This window comes from Podarcis gaigeae (assembly GCF_964106915.1).
Source record: "Podarcis gaigeae genome assembly, chromosome: 3".
NCBI classification, from domain to species: Eukaryota; Metazoa; Chordata; class Lepidosauria; order Squamata; family Lacertidae; genus Podarcis; species Podarcis gaigeae.
In genome coordinates, this window is record NC_139680.1 from 70,165,831 (window position 1) to 70,188,067 (window position 22,237).

The 22,237-nt window shown below is 40.7% G+C and overlaps 1 protein-coding gene across 3 annotated transcripts in view; it reads right to left on the reverse strand.

Moving 5' to 3' along the window:
* Nucleotides 1–22,237, reverse strand: part of PRKN (parkin RBR E3 ubiquitin protein ligase) — a 612,533-nt gene that overhangs the window by 439,797 nt on the left and 150,499 nt on the right. The gene's annotated exons all lie outside the window — the stretch shown is intronic.

The window sequence follows — 22,237 nt, forward strand, 5'->3', positions numbered from 1 at the left end:
ATCTATCAAAGTTGTCGTACTGAGAAACCCCAGAACTGTCAACCTAGCTTGCCTGACCTCAAAGTCATAATATGTTTCATCAAACCTATAATGTGTTGAAAGTTGTTGTATTTGTTATATTTACAGAAGAGTTTACTATTTTAACTGATTTAATTGTTTTATGCTATTTTAATTTGTTAGTCACCCTGTGACCATTTGGTAAAGGGCAGTACAGAAGTACCAAAGTTATACAGTGGTACCTCAGGTTAAGTACTTAATTCGTTCGGGAGGTCCGTACTTAACCTGAAACTGTTCTTAACTTGAAGCACCACTTTAGCTAATGGGGCCTCCTGCTACCGCCATGCCCATGGAGCACGATTTCTGTTCTCATCCTGAAGCAAAGTTCTTAACCTGAAGCACTATTTCTGGGTTAGCGGAGTCTGTAACCTGAAGCATATGTAACCTGAAGCATATGTAACCCGAGGTACCACTGTAAACTGTAATGAGGGTGGTTTAGAAAAGGCTATTACATCAGCATTGTAGTCCCATTTACAACATACATTTAAAGTGGAATCATACCACTTTAAACAGCCATGGCTTCCCCCAAAGAGTGCTGGAATTGTAGTTTTTAAGGGTGCTGAGAATTCCTAGAAAACCCCTATTCCTCTTACAGAGCTGCAATTCCCAGAATTCCCTGGAAAGAAGACTATTAAACTGCTTTTGGACTTATAGCTGTGTGCACTCCCCCATAATTATTTGGAGGAGTCATGCCTGTCTAAAGTGGAGCCTTAGAGCTGGGATTTATTTTTATTCTTTTAGTATGCTAACCACAGCCAATAAAGAATCCATTGTGAGTCCTCCTTAAAAATCAAATATACCTGCAAAGACCTTTACAGCTCTCAAATGCATTTTGTAACCTCATTCTTTCATTCAGGACACATAGGGACCCCACTTTCACTTTGTCCTCAACATTGTCATTCTCTCCACACCATAGGCTGTAGCGAGTGAGGGAGCTGTTCACACACTGGTAATACGGATCAGCACTACAGCACTGCAGTTATCTGATTTATTAATTCATTTTGGTTGTCTGAACATTATCTTGAATAAGATCAAATGCCTGCTTACATGTGCTGATCCAGATATATCATAAGTTGCAAGCACATCAGTCTCCCCTCAAAAAAAACGGGATACGGGACGTTATTGGAAGGAAATATGTGTTCTGCAACTGTTTAACTGAGCCTGTCCCCCAATTGTTATACCATTTGCCGTATATTGAGATTTATGTTAAGTCTAGACTTGCAATAAAGCATTAGATGTCTCTCCCTTTGGAAAGATAAAATAAAATCATGGTATTCAAGTCTGAAGCCCCCTTTAATTCCTTCCGAAGGCAAACAAAATTTATAATCCCTCCATTTGATTTTCTTTTAACCACTTGACTTCAATGGCATTCCCTCCTGTGCATGTGGAAGAGCTCCAGGATCTGACCGTAGGCAGTTTGCATTGGCAGGTTTTAGAAAATCCGCGTCTTGGGATACCTGAAGGAAGTAGAATCAGCTACTGAAAAACCGCTCTCTCTTCTTCTTTTTAAGAAAAAAAATATTACTTGCCATGTTCATCCAGAAAAAGTAACAACAAAAACACTGATTTTTCCCTTACATCAAAATCTATTCATTGTCTTCTTTTGACACTGCACTAACCCCTTCCCTGCAACAAAACTAGTAAATTACTTAGCAACAGGTAATGTTATTCAGAGATTAACTAAGCCATATGAACTTGCCCTGGGACAGCCAAAGTCAGATGAAGCACACTCTGGCCAATGGAGGCATGCTGTCCAACAACAGTTAATAATAATTTAGTTATTTTGAAACAAACAATTCACAATGATAATTGAAAGGTGGATAAAACAACATTTCTAAAATTCAGCTAAAACACTTTGGAGCCTCACAGTTATGGCAGACTAATATAAGCAGCTGGGCTAGTGAGTTGCAGAGGTCTAGAAAGTCTATATAGGCTTTTGTTCCAAAAATCATAGGATCAGTCCAATACTTATTGGTGGATTAAGACTTTTATTTTAGTTAGCTTTCAATGTCTGATCTGTCTTTTATTAATTGTGATCTGTCTTCTGCTCTTAAATATTTCAGTTCTTTAAAACTATTTTGTCTCATCTGACGTTTCAATGTTTGATGTTGATGATGGTTTAATTTTATGACTTTCTATTTGATTATTATTATTTTTACATACAAAGCTTTTCACTATTCCAAGAAGGAAGGCAGAGTAAAATAAATAAACTAAACTAAAAGGATACATATTATCTTGTAAGAGCTCAGGTTAAGAGACTCCATTTGAACAACTAAAAGCATAGCAACACACACACACACACACACACACACACACACGTATAAAACCCAAATACACCCAGTATTTGCATTTCCTATGGAAAATTAAAATAACAAACACAATTGCACATATAGTGACTTGATTTTTCTGTTTCTCCTCATTCCTCAGGGTCAAGTAGGAATTATTTCTCACTGCTTAACTGTTAGTATTCCCTCTCCTCTTTAAAGAGAAAGCATGTTTGTATCTCTCCTGGAGAACATATTATTTATGGAAAGTCAGAGCTAAGAGGAGGTCTGTTCCCTCTGTCCTGAAGGCTGCCATTTTAGTTATCATCTGAATCTCTCTGTCAGGGAGTTTATGCATTCTTCCTGAAGAGATCTGACTTCCACTCTGCTAATCTTACCCTGTCTGTTAACAGTTTATCATCCCCAAGCTTTAAAACTGTCTCCAAATTGAGAAGCAACAGAGAGATGAACTTAATCTTCTGGACATTCAGTGGGCAATGGCTAGTGCTACCCTGAGTTTCAGCAAGATATAATAGTTTGTGAGGCATCATCCTCTTCATTTCTGGAATAATTTTCACATGTACTTAAAACATGCATTCTTTCATTTATGAATTATCAATGAACATCTGAAAACACAAAGCAACTGTGGGTTTGTTTAAAAGGTAATGGGAATGAGAATTGAAGACACTTTGTAACAAGGCATCTCTAAGCGCTAAAAATATACTGTACACAAAGTATTACATAGGATTCACAGTTACATCTAAGTGAACTGTTGTATATCATCACCACTCTTCTTGAGGTAGAACATGGTCTGAACTTCGTACTAAATAGATTTTTCCATGGATTTGCTGCTGACTTTGATAAAATTCTACATAAGATGTAATGGTTTCAAGGGTTCTATTTATCTCCTGGGGTTGGGAAAAAACAATGCCCTGGCTATGTGAACATTCCTCAGGAGCACTATATTTCTGGAAATGTAATAAATGCTATTAGAATACACTGCTTTTTTCTTTCTTTTTAAAAGTGATTAATAGTCACAGCCTTTGGATTGAAGGCAGGTTTAAAATGTAGATGGTAATCCAAAGGTGGTGATGATAATTTTTGTGGGTGGCAATTGAACCTGTAACCCAGACAAATAATAGTACACCTGAACTAATTGGGAGCTTACTTCAGAGTATGCATGTATAGGATTCTGCTGTTGAACTTTTGTCTATCAAAGAGATGCCACAGATATCTCATCAACATGGCAGTGGCTCTATGTAGCTATTTTTCTGTTCTTTTTTTTTTTTTTTTTTTTAAAGAGATGTCTCCTCCCAGTGAAATTTCTTCCTACTAAACTTAAACATCTGACCCCTGTGTAACTAGGGGTACTATTGTGATTATAGCATCTAAACTCAAAAAGTGTTGCAAACAGACTTATGCTCAATCAGTTTGTCTGCTGCAACAGTCATGCCATTTAAAAACTGTCGTTAATACCTTATTTATTACTTCAGTGTAAAAGGATAAACCCTTTGAGGGACCACATTCCCATATGAGAAACGCCCTTGGATCACAGGCAAACTCAATTACACACTGTGTCATTCTCAGAAAGCCTCCTGGAATCTCTGTTTCTGGGGTGCTGTCATAATTACAGAGCTATGAGCCCCGTAACATGACAAATTAATACACCCAGCTGTTATGATGCAAAGTTCAATCCGTAACTTGAGTCCCTAGAAATAACATTCAAACATCTGGCCCTCCACATTATCTACATGGATAAGAAAATATATATATATATTAACTGATTTGGCTAATCTGTGGATATCAGTGAATTCCTGGGCAAGCAGAATCTGTAGCTTTTGAAGGTGGGGGAAAAAATAATCTCATTATGTGGAAGCAGAGACAGGTTTACTGACACTATGATGGAAAGTGACAATTTTTGCTTATCCGGAAGCTTGGAATGATGAGGCAATGTTTTCAGCTATTATTTCTAAGCTGAATAGAACATTTCCCAAATACCATGCATGGTCATACCTCTTCTTCTGACAGCATTGTCATGTGAATGGCGGAGCATGACCTCTGTGTTTCTGAGTCTTAAGACATGATTGAAGCTTCACCATCTTAAGTTCTCACATTATGATTTAATGATGGAGGAGGGGAGAAACCCAGAAAAATAGACGCAAAGAACTACTGTCATCTTGGTCAGATAACTTGGGAAGAGTAAAATGGAAAAGTCAATTTGGGCTTGTTTATAAACACTAAGAAAACTCATCTGGGGCAGCCCTGTGGTTACAGTACCACAGAGGCTGTAATGTATATATCCTTACAGGATTATGCAGAATCTGGGCTGCTTACACACATACATACACCCCAAAAGTAGGACCAAAGAAGACACAAATTTGTGGAAGAATTTCATATACCTATGTATTTGACTAGGTGCAAATTTAGGGGGGAAAGATTACTACAATAGAACTACATTGCAACTCACCATAGTAGGGAAGACTATAACCGGATGATTGGTGTGCCTGCTCACTCTGCTGTCATTGAGCAGGCTGGTGGTGAGTGAGTTCAAGGCCCCTGCTCTCCCTTCTTGTGGTTCTTTATATTTAAATCAGACAGCCTTTCAAACCAAATACTCCTTCAAGTAGAGGTCTGTCCTTTGCAAAATATGATGCATGGACACCCTAACACACGAACACATTTCCCCTTCTTGTACCCATTTGAATCACCTCTAGGAAGATGATCCCATTGCCTCTTTAGAGACAAACACTCCCTATCAGGACTTTAAGCACAAATGAACTAGGCTTAACTGTTTTACAACCAAAGAAGGCCCATACACCCTTAACAACAACAGTAATAATAACAGAAGCAAATAAAACACATACAAATTGGAAGGATAACCAAGGACACCAGAAAATTACAGTTGTGTGTGAGAGGTGGAGTGGGAGCAACTAGTTACAGTTTCAATACTTCTTTTTTTTGTCAAACCAATTTCCTTTTTGTTTGCAAGACGTAAATCACGAAGTGTGCTGAAGCAGTGCAAATTATTGCTAATATTAGCAGGAAGAACTTTTATGTATAAACTTGTGTAGAGAAACACAGGCATCAGAGCTGTTTAACTACATGAGGTTGTGCTTTCAAAAAAAATATTTCAACTAAATTTAATATCAAAATGCTAAAACTTAAAGCACTCAGATATATCATGAAGATTTATGGCACTTTCTGGAGAACTTTAATTCCCCAGGCCAACAAATTGATTTCACTCATCCATACACCAAGATTCTTTCTACTGTGACAGTATGGTCATTTCCAGTTTAATACGACTTGCCCATTTAATAATCAAGCTAAATGGGTGGGGATTTTTTTTGTGGGGTGTCTAAAAATATATCAAAATATAGGAGCTATTTTTTATTGTGAAAAAAGAATTGATTAATCCATCAGCAGCTGACATCCGCTAACATGATAGAAAGAAAACAACCTATGCTTGCAATCTGCTTCCTTTAAAAGGTTTGAGACTGATGACAATACTTAACAAACAAACCATGAATATAATATGATCACGCTGATTTATTTATTGCCTATCCCACCCAAATTCTCATAGACTGCAACAGCGTGGAAGAAAATTATACAAAAATACAAGGTGTGCTAAATTCATATACAATAGGCTTCATCACAGCCTACAAAAGACAAGCCTAGGGGAGAGGAAAGAACAGGAGGCTTCATAATTGTGGAATAATTGTGGTTCGCTGCAATGGGGAGGAAACACTATATTTTGCTCTTTGGAAACCAGTTTATCAAGGACAGACTCTTCCTCTCCATCACAGTGCTGCTGTGGGGCGGAAGACAACTTTCAAAGGCAACTCATCATGATCTTGCAAAGGCACCTCTCCTTCCTCTTGTGCACTGCCCTTACTAGCAGGTTGGAGGTGCTCAGGAAACAAGGAAGGAGCATTGATAGTGCTCTAGTCTAAAGGAAGAAGTAGCACTTTTGTAAGGCCGGGAAGAGGCACCTTTACAAAGTACAGATTTAGATTTGGGCTCTATGAACCTGATCTGGCCTGGGGGTTCAACAGCCTGCACTGATCTTGAACAAGACAAAAGCTTGACTACAGTTCATAGTTAAGAAGGCGAGAGCTTAAACTTGAGTCCTGGGTTCAGATGGCATGCTAAGCCAAACCTTGATTTAGCGCAGTGCACGCAACAGTAAAACGGATCAGGGAGGAACAAAGCAGCACAAAGTTTGTGGATTCCATTCGCTGGTGCAACCTCAACGGTCGGTACCTCATAATCTCAAACAAACACTTTTAGCAGTATTTTTTGAAACTAAAAGTGGCACTTATCTGTTGCTTTATTGGTAGCTAGAGAGCTTCAATAAAATAGCATTTGTTTAAAATAATATCTGAGGTTTCGATTTTACTTCTATTATTTTTATAATGCAAAGTGTTTTAAAAAAACAAAAAAAAACCCAAGCTAATTAATAAAAATGCTAGATCTTCTGTATCAGTCACTGTGTAGGGTAGATTAAGGAAGAATTTCTTTAAGTAATTCAACTATTTTTAGCTCCTAGCCACAGGGGACTGACCACTAAGAGACGCACCATTCCTAATCTGTCTCTCGACTCTGGCCCCCTCCCAATCAAATCTACACATTTTTAGAGTACTGAAAACTATGTTTTGGTTTTTATCATATAAATAGATCACTGCAAATGAGAACCATTTCCACACTGGTGGAATAATCCCTCGACATTTGCGCTCAGCATGACTCAACAGCAGGAGATAATATCTACCTTCCATTTTCTTCCAGTACTTTAGCAATTTCACACTGTGAGAGAAAATGTTCCCAGGAGACCAACTGGAGCTCTGTGCCACCCTGCCCATTCAAGCTGAGTAGAGTGTGGAAGAGAGTTCTTATCTGCATATCAATGCAATCCCTATATTTTCTGATTGCTCCCTCCAGGATCCAAGTTATGGGAAAAACAAAGGTCACATAATGATGGCTATATAGTCTATATAATTCACATGAAAATGGGGGGTGGGACATTGCAAAGCAGCATGAACATGTGTATTAAATACTATGCTGAGGGCTTCTTCACAGTAGTTTGCTTTAACTCCATAATCCATTATATCTTCCACCACATAATATTGTAGGGCCCATGCAAAATGTCTGAGTGGATAAGAAAGGCTTCCACTTGCTTAACTCACAGGGAGCAAAAATGGAGATGAGAAGCTGATCTAGAGATTTCACTGCCTTCATTTGAACAGCAACAGGAAAACTGCAAGTGGCTGCTTGTCTGCCAGGATAAGACACAGAAGCCACAACCCAGGGAAGAGGCCAAATCGAGGTTTCCTCCTTGGTTAGTAGCATTCAAAACACAGGACAGGGATGGCAAGAGAATAATGATGCCTTCTACTGGGCCCAAATGTTCTCTTTAGGCAGAGGGTTGCCAAGGCTGTCCCATCTCAGCACCAGGTTGCTGGAGTTGGAATGACCACAGCCTTCCAGCCACCACTACAAAATAAAGCTGTCAGTCTGGTGAATTGATTCACAGCTGTCAATCTGGTGACTTGATTCGACCTAAATAACCTGAACATGCTCCTTTACAGACAAGAGTTGTGCTATTTATTTATTTATTTATTTATTTATTTAATTATTTATTTAAAAATTTATATATCACTTTCTCAAGTTGTTTACAGAGAGATGGGGGGGGGAGAGGAAGGTAGAGAGAAATTTAGTATCAGAAACTGTTCTGCCCACACAGGGTTCAGTTATTTAGTGATAGCAAATCTGTGTTTTAATATTAGGTAGAAGGAATAACAATACTGCCCCTTTAAGAAAAGATAGTGCCTTTCCCCCTTTTTAGATCCCAAGGCGGGTTGGGAAATGTAGGCACAGCAATATTCTACTTTCTATTGGCTCTGCCAGAGAGCAGGAAAATACCTCCCTTTTATTGACTTTGGCCAGAGCGGGAAGAAACCTCTCTTCCTCCTTTGTAATCTAGTGGCAGTCTAGTTATGGCAAGCCCAAGAAGGGTGAGCTCACTTTTGTCCTTACAGAGCTCCACAGAGAACTTAATAAAAAGCTTCTAACCATCTTCATATAGAACCATAGAACGGCCTATTGGAATGTGAGTAATATTTCTATATGGGCCTTGATTATCTTCAATAAATCTATGTATGAGAGCTTTGTGGAACTTTGTTAATACTATCCAGAACGAGAGAGAAATCTCCAGACGGAACAGAGACCATCAGCTAACCATAATGGAAAGATGTGTCCTTAATAGCCAGCCTTAACTACGGCACCAGTCTTAACTATGGCACATTCTGTTTTTCAGCAGATGTTTCAAGGTTGAAACAGAAGGTGCCTGCTGAATCTCTAGTGGCTGAATATTCCGCAGGAGTAAGCTGATAACACTAAAGGTTCTATTCTGTGCTGATGTCAAATGAGTCTTTCCAAAAACATCCCTGCACATGATCTCGGGGATCTAGATGGAATATAAGGGTTTAGGTGGTCCCGAAGGTGCAGTAGATGAGCAGCCAGTTTTAACAATGTTTAGCAGATGTTGTAACAATGATGTTGTTAGTCTTTCACTCCTCCCATTGCAAGGATCATCTGATCCTATTGTTTGCTTTCTGTTCCATGAGAAAGGAAGCCTGTCTATGTGACTTCTACCTCTGGTACTATTGTATTTTTTTCTTTCTGCTCTTTCTTGCGATAAGACAGAATGTCTGTATGAGGGCTGCTCCTCTCATACGTGTTTGTTATGTTCTTTAATCTGTAATTAGTAGTATGCCCAGATACCTCCTCACCTCCATCTGCGCTGCTTTTACTCTGCTATACTGGGTGCTCACAAGAGAGCAGCTGTGAGTCCCAGAACACCAGGACAGTGTAGCTGTTCCAGTTGCCGGAGGAGGCCATGGGGCCTGCAGGAGTGTTCCATTAGATGTAGAATGTTGTTTGGCCCCACCAGCAATCTGGCTCCTGCATTCTAGACCACCTGCAGCTTCCAAACCAGGCCCAAGGGCAGCTCCACATAGAGCACATTGCAGAAATAGAGCACATTGCCTCGAGGTTACCAACTCATGGACTTTAGTGGCCAGGCTATCCCTAACCAAGAATGGATATTCTAGCTGGCGAGCCAGACAAAACTAGTAAAATGCATTCCTAGCCGCTGGGACTTCTAATTACAAAGCTATGCACTTGTTGCTCCTTCAGGGGTAATGCAACCCTAAAAAGAATGAGTAATTTGCCAATCTCACAGACACAGGAACGATCCACCTAAAGAGCCTCCATTTCCCCAGGGCTCAAGCACAGTTTATTTGCCCTCATCCAGTCCACCCAGAGCTGCCTGCGCTGCTGGCAGAACTGTCCATACTGCGCCCCCTAGCCACGGACAAATTAGCTCTTCATTCTGCCTCTCCTCCAACCCCCAACCTCCTATTCAATTAAACTTCTATGTAAAACCATTTCTTATGAGGCAATAATCAATATTGATATTTATGGACATATTTTTAGCTGATTTTGCGTCCCCCCATCACCTGCGCCCCTGGCAGGGGGCCACCTCACCACCCCCTAGCTATGGTCCTGTGTCCACCACCTGATAATACACACACTAGATTGAAGGCAAGGCATATGGAGTAACAAGGAAGCATTGTGGAAGTCTGAGCGCTGCTTGGAAACTGAGACTTTATAGCGTGCTGGATAAGGCCCCTTCAGGAAGAGAATGTCCCCTCCCCACAAACAGGGAACATGAGTAACATCTAATTAAACAAATAAATTTTTTAGACTTTGTTGTGTTAAAAGATATTACCTAAAGGCTAATCTCAAAGCAGACTATTTCTTTCCTTTTGTATTAATTGCCTAAGGACAGAAAACGATCAATATTACTTACAAAGAGCTACAATTTTTACGCTATGCAAATCTCAGACCTGAGCTCTAATCGTCTAGATAAATAGGGGGAATCATTTTTGCCTGAGGTCACTAGAATGAAACTTCAAGAGATTAGAAATAACTGCCTTACCCACAATGCTCTCCTCCCCTTTGAAATCGAAAAACCCTTTATTAAAAGGAAAGATAAAAAGGAGCTAAATGAGAGAGTGGCAAATGCTTCTTTTGTATTTGTAATGTGCTTTAGGCTGTGATCCCAGATACACTTACCTAGAAGAAAAATTCTCTAAAATCACTGGGATACAGGGGCAGTGCAGAAAATATACCTGACAAGTGGAGGCCATTTTAAATAGCTTCTTGTGGCAACTGTACTCAAGCCATGATGTGCCATCTGTGTGCAGCAGCTCACCAGGCAGGTCATATGATTTTCTCCACACCACTGCAGACTTGTCTCTTTTGTTACATTATTCTAGCCATCATCTAATTGAAGAGGTGGGCCACAATCCCTGGAAAGTCCTGCCCTCGGGTCTTGCTTGCATGCTTCCCATAGGCACACCCTGTAGTGAGTTCATTTGATCATTTTTTACTCAGTGAGTTTATGTACAATATAAATAACTTCTTGCAGTTGTAGCTGATGGGAGTTGTAGACTAAGAGATCTGGAGGGCACCAGGTAAGGAGTTCATAGCAAAACTGTCCCATTTTGAATCGAGTAAATATTCAAAGATCTAAGGAATTGTACTGGCAACGAACCAGAAGTAAATACCGTATTTTTCGCCCTATAGGACGCACTTTTTCCCCTCCAAAAATGAAGGGGAAATGTGTGTGCGTCCTATGGGATGAAGGCAGGCTTTCACTGAAGCCTGGAGAGCGAGAGGGGTCTGTGCGCACCGGCCCCTCTCACTCTCCAGGCTTCGCGGACCTCTCCGCAAGCAGCGGGAGCACTCCAGCTGCTTGCGGAGAGGTGCCTGCATGCCGAAGCCTGCGCGCGCTGAGATCAGCGCATCCAGGCTTCGCGGACCTCTCCGCAAGCAGTGGGAGTGCTCCCGCTGCTTGCGGAGAGTTGCCTGCATGCCGAAGCCTGCGCGCACTGAGCACAGTGCATCCAGGCTTTGCGGACCTCTCAGCAAGAAGCGGGAGCCAGCGCTGGGCTCCGCTCCCACAGCTTGCAGAGAGCTGCCTGTTTGGGGGCTGGGGTCGGGGGAAGCTCGGGCCTCCCCCGCCCCAGCCCCGTGCTTGGGGGAAAAATAATTTTTTCCCCTTTATTTCCCCCCCAAAAAACTAGGTGCACCTTATGGGACGGTGCATCCTATAGGGCGAAAAATACGGTACATCTTGTGTGCAATTTAGCTCCGGTTCTGCTATCACTTTGCTCCAAGTAAAAATTCAGGACAAAATTATATGCCCTGAATTTTTCCTTGGAGCAAAGTGATAGTAGAACCATATATATGTTAGCTTCTACGGAAATATGAAATTAATTCTCAAACATGAATTCTAGATTTAAAAAGAAGATATGGGCTGGAAAACCTTTTTGCCTGTCCCAGTACACTTTCATACCCCATTGTAGCATATTTAAAATGAGATGCTTATGTGTAAGGCTAAAGTATTATCTCCAAACAGCCTTTCCTGTCCTTAAAACTTCAAGTTACCCATCTGGTAATCATTTTTCTGCCAACTGTTAAGCACTAAATTGACAGACATTCACAACAAAATGCTAATTCTCTTTCATTCTTTGTTGTTTTTTAAATGAATATACAGGCTGTTAAAAGTGGGAATGATTGATGTGTGCTATTTCATCAGTAGTATCTTCCACTTTTCATTCCAGTTCATTATTCATATATTGCCAAACCAAATATTTCAGCAACTAGTTAGACAGCCAACTCAGATTCCCTGCCCAGTGTGACAGAAGTTCTATTAGAGGAAATATCTCCTTTTGAATATGTTACATGGCATGATATCTGGACAATGATTATTTAATTTTTTTTAAGAGAGGGAGAGGAAGCATGAAAACAGTTTGGGTATCAAAAGGCAAAGACTTCACTAACTCCTTTGGCACACTGCTCAATCCCCTAGCAGTTCTCAGGCCCAAGGAATGTCAACAGGGCTGGAGAATGCCAAAACTCAAAGCCACAATGATAGATGGTGCAGGAGGGAGGAGCAATTAAGCAATCACATTGGGTTTTGGTGTGCAAAAATGCTTGATTAACAGAGCAGCTTGGGCAGATGACATGACAAGTAAATAGAAAATGGTGCTCCTGCTTAACTCAGTTGTTCAGGGGGACCCACTTTAGCAACTAAAGAAGAAGCTCCATTCAGTGAACCTCAATGAAGTCAAAATGCCCCTTGTGAAGACCCCATTCCACCTGGGGCCACAAGGAGAAAACAGGGGAAAGGGAATAAAGAAGAAATGAAACATACACAGGGAAAACAAAGGAGTAATGTCCTAAGGATTTTTTTTTTTAAAAAAACCCACTCAATTCAAGAAACTGTAGTATGGAGAGGAAGAAGCACAGTAAAAACAAAAGCAAAACACAAACTCACAAAATACACAATAGGAAGAGCACAGACCAAGAAAAGGCAAATAATTGAGAGAGAATAAGAGGACCCAATTTCACCAACCACAGGCAAGCTTGGTCTGGTCTGACAAGAGGGATGACTCCTTCCCCTCGAGAGGAGGCAAAATGCTTCAGGGGACCCTGCCTGTTTCTTCTAGTAGGAAGTGTCATCCCTATGAAAAATGCTAATTACCATTCTCTGGTAAAGCCTAATTTCATGTACAGTGGTACCTCGGGTTAAGTACTTAATTCGTTCTGGAGGTCCGTTCTTAACCTGAAACTGTTCTTAACCTGAAACCACTTTAGCTAGTGGTGCTTCCTGCTGCTGCTGTGCTGCCGCTGCACGATTTCTGTTCTCATCCTGAAGCAAAGTTCTTAACCCGAGGTACTATTTCTGGGTTAGCTGAGTCTGTAACCTGAAACGTATGTAACCCGAGGTACCACTGTATATGCTAATGGCATCTGAACTCTTGTTGACCAACCAGGAACAAGACATTGGGTATACAGTGGTACCTTGGTTTAAGAATAGTTTAGTTTATGAATAACTTGGATTAAGAACGCTGCAAACCCAGAAGTAGGTGTTTTGGTTTGTGAACTTTGCATTGGAAGCAGAACATGATTTGCTTCCTGCTGAGTGTTCCATTTGTAAATTGTGTCCCCCGCTACTATGGGAAAGCATGCCTTGGTTTAAGAATGCTTTGGTTTAAGAATGGACTTCTGGAATGGATTAAGTTCGTAAACCAAGTTACCACTGTATAGTAGACACCTTGGTGACATCTGTCAAAAATGTGAAATCTATATTAGGGATTGTTAGAAAAATGAATGAAAAAAATCTGTCAACATCATAATGCCATTATACAACTCTATGGTGAAAAACGCATGGAATACTATCTACAGTTCTGGTTGCTTCACCTCAGAAAAGATATTGTAGAGCTGGAAAAGTTTCAAAAAAGGAAAACCAAAATGATCAAGGTGATGGAGCAATTCTGTTATGATGAATTGTTACAACATTTGCACTTTTACTGACAAAAAGGTGAGAACTAAGGAAAGTGCTAGAGGTGTATAAGATTATCAACAATGTAAAGAAAGGGGGGGTGTTTAGAACTTGGGGACATCCAGTAAACTGAATGTTGGACGATTTGGAACAGACAAAATGGAGTACAGTGCTTTTACACACCGGGCATAGTTAAAACTATGGAATTCACTTTTGTGGGATTTTCATCAACTTGGATGGTTTTTAAAAAGATGGGACAATTTCATAGAGGCTAAAGCTATCCATGGATACTAGCCATTATAATTTTGTTCTGCATTCACTGTCAGAGGCAGTATACCGCTGAATACCAGTTACTGGGAATACAAGAAAGTAGGGTGCTCCTGTACCCAAGTCCTATTTGTGAGCTTTCTAGAAGCATGTTGTTGGCTAATGTGAGAAGAGGATGCTTAACTACATGAGTCTTATCTGGCAGGGCTATTCTTATGCTCTTATTCATCTCTTGAACTTTTTACAGCTTCTTCATACTTGCTTTATATAATATTTATATCCATACCAATCCTTTTTTTTTTTAATTTCGGCATATTCGGTTAGGCGCTTTTTTGCATCCATTCAATAAATGGTTCATTGCAGGACTGGCTATCCTGTGTACCTGCAGATGCTGTTGGACTACAAGTCCAGTGAGCCCCAGCCAGCATGGCTAGTGGTCCGCGGTGCTGGGAGTTATAGCCCAACAACTTCTGGAGGGCCACCCTTCCATTAGAGAAGTAACTGGTAGCTGGCAGGCAAACACACTACAGAGAGATGATGCTATCATTTGTAGCAAGGCAGTGTTAGCAGTCAGTCATCCTAAAAGCATCAGGTGGCAGTAGCTCCAGCTTGCCTGAGGAGAGGTGAAACTTGTATTTGAGAGAATGTTGAGATGCCCCTTTCTAGTCAAGGAATCAAACAACACTTTCCCCATTAAAGTGGCTGGGAATATCCTCACATGTAGGCTAATCTCTCTATTGCCTGTGGGTATAAAGCACATGTGGAAAGAGAGTATTGACCAGTTTCTCTCTCCTTCAGGAGGGCGGCAGTGGCCTGAGGTAATTTAATCACACGAATTTAAGTGGGTCTGCTCTGAGGGAAAATTAGATGAATAGCACTCAGGGAATTTGGAATTGGGAGGGGGGGTATAATTTGGGAGGGTGTGGGGAGGATATGCCTGGCACTCTGCAGTGCACACAGAATTAGCAGCAGACTAGAGCTCAAAGCAGGTGTCTCCTACACTAAAAGCTTTTGCCTTGCCTTTCCTCCTCCCCTGCACTGGGCCTGGATTGGATCATGACAAATTGTGAAACACAAAACAAGGCTAGTTGGGGTGAGAGACGAGAGCAGTACCTCGTGCATTTGTAAAGCCAAAGACTAGCTATCACTCAACCAAAAGCCCACTGAATTTTTATTATTATTTGTCAGGGAACTGCCATCGGAGAGTCAGGTGGTGGAAGGGCTCAAGGAGGCTAGGAGACCCTCGGATGCTGAGGAAGGAACCAGCAGGGGGAGAGAGAGAGTTCCCGCAGAAACTCAGTCGGAGGGATGGCTCCAAGATACTTCCAGTGAGAACAGCGGAGAGGTTTCAGGACCTCCGCTGGGGACACCCACTCCGCACAGGAAACTGTCACGCAGAGATTCCAAAAGGAGGGTTTCCGTTAAGGAACTCCTATGTTGGCGTAAATTCCGGAAGCGCCCACTGACGGATTCTGCCAGCGATTGAGGTAGCCATGCACCCATGGCTCCGCGGACTGGGAGAGTTTAGAAACTGATTGCAGGAGTTAAGAACTCAGCCATTTACGCACAAGCAGCCCCTTAACCCATCACATTATTATTATTATTTGAAGTACTTTTAACTCTGCTCTTTCTAATGTTTTGAAAATGTACATAGGAGTATTTCAGATACCATGTCCATGGCGTGGGCAATATGAAGCTGGTGCAAGATTTTTGTAATTGTTTTAATTTGTGATAGAAATCTTAGAAAAGATCCATGTCTTATCGCATTTCCTTTTTAAGCCCAGAAACCAAAGTTGTCGATATCTGCATGTACGTGAGAAACCTCCAACTTCAAACTCCGAGGATACCATATTAAAAGGACACCTGAAAGACAACCACAAGCCATGAATCAGTGGCTGACACCATTAGAATGCTGAGATGATTTGCCACATGTTGGTATGAGGCGAAAAACAAACACCTGAAATTAGCCGGTGGGGCAATGTGTTAAAAGCCAGCTTAACTACGTAGCGCGGTTGCTGTTAGTTCAGTAAAAACACTTTCTAGGCTTTTCAAATTTCAGCTGCACTATGAAAAATTGAATGGCCAAGAACCAGGAAATGTGCGTTATTTTCACATAACACAGTTTATAGGGGCATTTTCAAACAAATTGCTGCATTATATCTAAAGGGGATGAGGATAGAAGGGAAGATTCAAAAATAGTATTTTCCACAGGAGCATCAAAGACGCCCTTGAGAAATTAGTCATAGCTGAGCCACCATAGTATCTATCTATCACATCCTCTCTGGCAGCTGGAAGATCAGCAGGTGTGGATCTATTATCATTACTTGCTGGGCTTGACATTGACCGCTGCAACATTTGAAGTCTAGGACCACATAATTACTGGTTTCTGGTGCTGCAATCCACATCACAGACTGCAGCTTTGATAATTCCAGTGTAAGGAACAAACATGCCCTGTGCTATTACTGAGTGTAGGAGGGACTTTGCTCTGGGAACACAGATGGAAGGCCAAGTTAGGCTCTCAAACACAGGGAGCTGAGTTTACATATGCCAGGGTAGCAGCTGGCAGGAAATGATTCTTAATGCTGTGTTCTGTACACTTCACATTGAATTTCAATTAACTTACTAAAGTATCCTCATCCAAACTATGGCATGGCAGAAACGGATCATAAACTCAAATATAACATGCAGTTTAGATGTGTTTTTCTTATTATTTTTATTACTATTATTTTAAAATTCAGATACTGATGAGTAAAAGTAAAAAAACCATTAAAAAACCTTCATTACTGCCTTCTCTGTGACAGAAATGGCACCCAAAGTGATGTACGTCATCATACAATCATACGGATCAGAATAACAATGTAGAAAGCACACAAGCACAGTAAGCACTTAAGCAAAGCATCGAAAAGTAAAAGAGAAAAAAGGAAGGGGGCATCAGGACTTAGAGTTGATGACCCTTCGTTGTCCTTTCCAACCCTGCAATTCTATTATGATTCTACACATGCCTCCGTGTGCATCAAATGACCCAAGACCATATGGGGGGTTTTCTCAAAATGACCATCAGTACTTTGCAGAAATAAATGGGGGGATGATGGTGTTTCTCGGCCAGGCACCAGCAGTCGCTTAAAGTAAAGGAGGAGCCGAGGGCAGTGTCTCACTGAAAACAATCTTGGAGAAAATCAGACATTGCCTTCCACATTATGGAAGGCAGGTGGAAGGCTTTCCCTACAAAGTGATGCCACACAAGAACCCAGGTAGCCACTGAAACAGGTTTCTGGGAACAATAATATATTCCACCAGCTCTCATACCACCCTGTGGCTGCTGTTGGCTATTCAACACTTAAAGGGAAGAAGTCTAGACCAGTGTCCCATCAAAAATAGGATAATTACTAAACATCATGTGCAGTTACGTGAGAGCAAATCCAAGGGATATCCAAGGAATTTACCCAAAATTATTTCTGACTAGGACTGCAGCCAAGGCCCTATTCAAGTGTTAGCTTCACTTATGTAATTCCATTTGTGTTAGGCTGAGCAAGGACCAGGCACAGCCCCACCCCCCACCCCCGTTGAATTTTTGTGTGTGTTGGAGGGTAAACATCTGCATAAGGGAGCCAGTTGTACTCATATAGACTCCCTGCACTATTTAGATCCTTGATCCATGTATGGAGGGATGCACAGACAAGTAGAGGGATGCACAGACAGGGAGAAGAATGCAAACAGAGTGGGTGCAGTTACAATTCAACCCTGCTCTTCCTTACATCATATGTGGGGCACAATGCCTGAAGATGGCTAATGGGTGCAAAAGAGGTGCATTTGTCAGAAAGTAAACAAAATTTGACTTTCAGCATACTGTCATCACCCTCCACATAGATTATGCAAAAATGAACACAATATAGTTGCTTTTCAAAGTATATGTTCTGCAATCTGATTAATAATTCATCTTACCAAAATAAATTATTCAGATCTTTAAGCATCCCCACTTTAGGGCATTAATAAAAGGAGTTTCAAATCTTTTCAATCATATACAATTAGGTTCTTCTAAATCTTAATTATCTGCTTTGCGCAGAAGGCAGAAAGTAGTCTTCTCAAGCAAACATGGCATTCCTTTTATCCACTCTTCAGATAATTACTATAATTTTGCAATTATAAAACATAATATTGTGGAATCCTCCCCTGGTGACCAAAGATAAATGTTTGACTAATATAGCAACCTTATCACACAATTTCTAGAATGAAGACCTAAGCTTTATCTATTGGACTTGCAACACCAGTTTAAATACACACTCTGAAGCCTCTTTCCATGTCATCTTGGAAGATAAACAATATTCACAGCAGCTTTCTGAGGTTGTCATGCACCTCCATGTTCAGATCTTTTCCTCCCAGTACTGTGGAGCAGGAATGATATATTTAGAGGAATCTGCCAAAGTAAGCTGACAAATGAATATCTACTGTGGAGTGTGTGCATAAAAAAGTACTTTTCCATCACTGCCAACAGTTGAAATTCACATCTTGAAGATAATGAGATAATGGCAGGTATAATTATACCTACAGAACCACCTATCCTTGATGATGTAGTTTGATGAAGAAGCGTACTATGCTGAATATACACTATATAAGGTTATCTTCACATTCTTAGTCACATGTTTATGAATTTCTCAGACTAGCTTTTGACAAGCCACTAACTCTCAACCTAAACTACCCTGCAGAATTGTGAAAGGAATTGTGACTTGCTACAGAGTATTATATAGAAAATTAAAAGTACCTATAAGGGACACACTTGCATTAAATTTTTGTGTGTGGTCTCACATAAAACTCAAGCAATCCTCTAATTAAGGCATGAGGAATCTGTGACTTGCCAGATGTTGCCAAACATTCATTATCATTGACCATGCTGGCTAAGGCTGATGGGAATAGCCCTTCGCCGCCACTTGGGAAGCCACAAATTTCTCACTCCTGTTCTAATTCCCTTTCACTGCATTGAAAAGTAGTACTGAGCCAAACATTCCACAGGTAAATTTGCATCCCAATTAAGAGGCAGACAGGGGCTTCACTTTACTGCTGCATATACCATACTGACTACTTCAGAAGAAGAGCATGATTCAAATGAGCAAATAACACATACATGCATATGCATATATACTGATGCCCCTTATTGCAGACTGATTGTGATTATTTCAAAACTATTACAAAAGTTATATGGTTATAACAACTCTGTGGATTTTGAAATCTGTCTCATAATCCAAAACAAACAGACTACCATTCCCCTGGGTTTGGCTGAGAGTGTAAGCAACAATACTCCAAGTTTGTAAAGTCACCTCTGAGTTTATTCAGCGGCCAACTGTTTAATGAAGCCATCACTACACATTCTTTCCACCCAGTCTGACAGGCCCAGGTACTTTTGCTTAAGGGAATGTGTAGGAGAAGATTGCATGTGTCACACTGAACACATCTCACAAGTTTTTCAATAATATGAAATACATGTGGGAGCCAACAACAAAATGTTGCAGTATGTCTCCAGTGCTTTTGTCTAGAGCGCTAGCTAGTCTGGAACTTTGGGGCTTGCAGAGGACAACTTTGTCATATTTCTTTCCTACTGTGCTATATTAGTGCTAAAAATTCAGGGCTGCTTGCCTGTATGGGCGGGCAGGCAAAAACAGTAGGAGTACGAAAGATTTTCCCACCCTCATTCTAATATTTACCTACAGAATACATATCGCTGTTAAGAGCTTAAACAGGCAATTTCTCTCTCTCAATCCAGCCACTTTTTGTGCTTTTAACACAGTTTCAACATTCTCCCCGGTACATAGGACTGGGTTGGAGAGAGATAAAGGTGATACACTTTCACAGAATGGGTGGGCTGTTCAGAGGGAAGAGGGCAGGGGAAAGTACGCCATCAGAAATGGGACAGGTTGTTCCAATGGATGAAGAGAAAAGTCTTAATGTACCATGTATATGCTTTTTGGTATGTGAACAAATGTGTGTGTGTGTGTGTGTGTGTGAAAGTTTTAACACTTTCTTAAACTGAAGAGATTTTTGGGACGGGGATGTTAAATTCTAAAATGTATTTTAAATGTGAAGAGCAGTAGCTGCATTTAAGTTATTTTTTTCCTGAAGGATAAGCCAAGTGATGATGCTGAAAATGTCCCAGCCAGACACCACTAAGCAATATTGATTTTTTAAATAAAAAGAAGAAAAGAAGCCTAATCACCTTTTGACGGAGAGTAACTATGATAGATTTCAGCTTGAAGGATAATTTTTCAAAAAGCCATGTGCATCAGAAAAGCAGCTTATAATGAAAGTGTTTTCTCAACCATTAACAATAGCGATACTAGCACAGCACTTTAATTCTGAGTGGGTACTTAAATGGATCCTTTCTTTTTATTTGATTCAAAGCCAATATCCTGATGCAAAACAAACACACTTCCCAGATTTCCCTTCAATGAAACTGTTTTTGGGTGGTTTTGATTGATGTAAAAAAAAGTATATGTGACAAGTCTGATAAAGCGACCAGTACAACTGTGCCAGCCTAAGTCTATATCTTGTTTATATAGCCCCATGGTAATTGCCAAGCAAGCTGGCAGAGCTGCAAGGAAGATTCTCTATAGTTCAACCATATATTAAAAGAGCTCACTAGATGAAATCAGCTCATATTGGCAGAACTACTGAAAATGGCATCAAGGCTTAGTAGCTTCAAAGCCAAGTTGTTGAGCAATTTATAGTTCGAGGTACTAAAGTGGGAAAGAGTGCAAAATCCAAAGTTCTAATTATAAAAAGTCCCATGGAGTCATTTCTATGTAGTACTCAACACCACAGAGGCTTGTTTTCAAATTAATATCTACTTATTAACCAAGTATTAAACCCAACACTTAAACTTCAGTCAGGAAGCAGCAGCCCAGCGAAACATGCATGAGTACAAAATATACTGTCCATGGTACTGAAAGGCATAATGAACACGATAACCAGGTATACTGATGTAATTAGACATACTCATTTTCTTTCTGAACTTTATGACAGTCCTATCAGGATGTTTCCACATGGGAACCTTTTTCTCTGGCATCAACACAGTTTGCTATCTGCAAGACTGCAGATGATGTTCCTCCCAAATGTTGCTTTACTGTCCCCATGCCTCCCGAGGGCTGAACCAATCTTAAAGTGCCGTTTCGTAGTGATATTTGGACCTTTTGCAACTGAAGTGCAATCCCTCGAGGTGTGATCTGACAAGCTACAATTATCTCAGCTTGCCCAGTGATGTGGTCTGCAGCATGTTTGGTGATTGTGTGTGTATCACTGCCTCTCTGTGTCACTTTTTCCATAGGAATGGTGGGTGGCAAGCCATCAATCAATCTGAAGTTCTTGGAGTTTGAGAATTCCTGGAGTTAAAAGTGTAATGAGAGCTGTTATAGTTTAAAGACAAAAATTAATTGAAATTGACATATTGTTTTTCAAGTTCACCTTCAATTTGCCTTGAAATGATAGAACTGCAGAGATAAGTGTGTGTGGCCACCTTGCCTAATAATAATAATAATAATAATACCCCACCCATCTGGCTCGGTTTCCCCAGCCACTTTTACATTTTAATAGTAAAATATCTAGCTTTTTAATTATTATTTTTAAGTAAGTGAAATTGACAAGGCTTTCCTGTCTTCACTGAGCGCATCCACAAAGTATAAGAAAATTTGCTGAAATGGATTATTTTTGTTTTTAAGAGTCATGAAAACACGGGCATACTATCCATTAAGCCTATTTATCTAACGTGTTGCCTATTGCCTCTAAATAAAATATTTAGAAATTTAATGAGTCTACTATCATTTAGGATCAGGCCCAGACTCCGGGGCCCAGACTGATTCAAAACAGCTCCCTCTGAGCCCTTTTGGCAATCTGCTTTCCTTTTCCAAACTCATTGAGGGGGTGATAGAGTGGGGATGGAGAAATCCAAAGGAGACAGGATCTCTGATACAAGCTTGAATGGCAGCATCCATGGGGGGGGCCACCAGGGGGCGCATTGGAAGATGGCCGACAATAACATCTCTCCGACCCATACGAGGTAATTAAGAGGCTGATATGGGAGTAGGCAGCCTCCCTTGCCCCCCCCCAAGGGAATGGGGGGGACTGCCTTGCCTGCTGTGTCCATAATTCACCCCTGGATTCGAAAGAAGGGGGTGAGGGCACTTGGCACGAAGCCCTCGGGTGGGGTCGCTCTCCCGGACGCTGTCTCTGATCGCACACTGGTTTGCATCAGCTC